General features: G+C 43.7%; 1 pseudogene; it reads left to right on the forward strand.

Moving 5' to 3' along the window:
• The window catches only part of LOC102835399, a 4,324-nt pseudogene extending 2,959 nt beyond the window's left edge, over nucleotides 1-1,365 (forward strand).
• The last annotated feature ends 387 nt before the right edge of the window (nucleotides 1,366-1,752 follow it).

Consider the following 1,752-nt stretch of genomic DNA (forward strand, 5'->3'; position numbering starts at 1 on the left):
GGAGGTACAAGAGCTGAACAAAAATTTTAAAGGTCAGCTCTAGAAGACAATGTCAAATATTACAACAAAATGTGCAAAGATCTGGAATCAGAAAACCAAAAAGGAAGAACAGGCTCAGCATTTCTCAAGCTGGGGCAACTGAAGAAAAAATTCAAAATTCAAAAATTTGTTATTGAAGGATTCTCTGAGCAAATTATTGAATGATGCAGAAAGCATCAAAAGAAGATGGAAGGGGACAGTGACGCGCGTGTTCCTGGAGGTGAGGAGAGGGCTGCAGAGCGCACTACTTATCCTGGGAGAGCCCAAAGAAGGAGGTATGCCCATGGACTTTTCTATAACATCATCCTCACTCCAAATGAAAGCTCCTGAAGGCTGCACGGAGATCGGGCTTCCAGCAGAGGTCAGGCTTGCACCTTCCTCTTGCGGTGGGCTGCAGTATGTGGCTGGAGATGGACTACACCTGTGGCTGCAGACTCAGGCAGAATTAAACACAAAACCGATTTCATTGTTTAATCAAAGTCCGCAAGCTCAAAAATGTTGCACATTTTACTGCCAGTCCTGTGGTGAAGGCATAATAAACAACAGGAAGCTCCTAAGGGTACTCCCACTACTGAGCGAAAACTGGGGAGCTTTAGTTGGAGAGTGGTGCTGTCATCCTGCCCCCTTTGCTAATCCACAAGAGAATGACTGTTTTATTGGAGACTCTTTCCTCTTGGTGAAATTAAGAAGCAATTCAAGGCTTCCAGGACCTGAGTAGACCAAATGGAGACACATTCTCTTTCTTCTGAGAATTGTTATGAATTGAAACCAAAGGCAAATACCAAAGTAATTTGTAAGCGTTGCAAGGTAACATTGAGAGAGACCATGTCATCAGAAACCATGACAGAAGTAATTATTCAGCCACCTGGGAGGAATTTTCCCATTCTACCAAGGTTTCAGTTTGTCCAGAGTGTTATTGCCCAGTGTCTGGTGGAACTCGCTTCTGCTAGAAGTACTTTTAGATTCACTATTCAAGGTTATGATGGGAAAACATATATCTTGTTATGGCTTCTAAACTCAGACAGTTTGGTGATTCAATTGTTGGGAAATTCCAAAAGTATAAAAAAATTTCCCCTCTTGGAAGATGTTTTGAAGGAAGATTCCAGTTCTGTCTGGAATGCCATCAAGGTCCTATACCAGCCATGCATCCAAAACAGGAATGAAAAGCTGGCCAGTTCATGGGAAAGAGACATCAGTGTCCACTCTGTAACCCTGCCTGCCACAACCTGCTTGGAGCTGTTGTTGATATTGTTGAGGCATAACACCATGCTGCCACCATCTCTTCGCTGTATGAATGCCTTTCAGGTTGCCTTCTTAAAGATGTAACTGTTGGAGCCCAGGTATCCCCTCCCTGGCAGACAGCTCTCCAACACCAGCCCGGAGCATACCAAAGGCCAGCAGTATGCTCAATGGGTATCTGTTACCGAGACAAGAACCAGAGCTACAGAATGTCACTGCATATTTTTTCCCCCCTTATTCGCATATTTTCTCTAAGAGAAAAGTTTACTTTAGGTCTTTGAAAAACCAGGGCTGTGGAGAAAGTCTTAGTAGCATGTTGTCAGCAGGTTGAGATAAGTATGGAAGTTACATCTCCATTTCCCACAGAGAAGACTTTCAAATAGGTGTTGTGTCAGCACTACAGGGAAGGCTTTTAGCTAATGGAGACCCACCTGTCCTGTGAGGAACTGAGTTAATAACATTGGCAAAACTGAC

Source organism: Chrysochloris asiatica, unplaced genomic scaffold (genome assembly GCF_000296735.1).
Source record: "Chrysochloris asiatica unplaced genomic scaffold, ChrAsi1.0 scaffold00268, whole genome shotgun sequence".
In the NCBI taxonomy this organism is placed as follows: Eukaryota; Metazoa; Chordata; class Mammalia; order Afrosoricida; family Chrysochloridae; genus Chrysochloris; species Chrysochloris asiatica.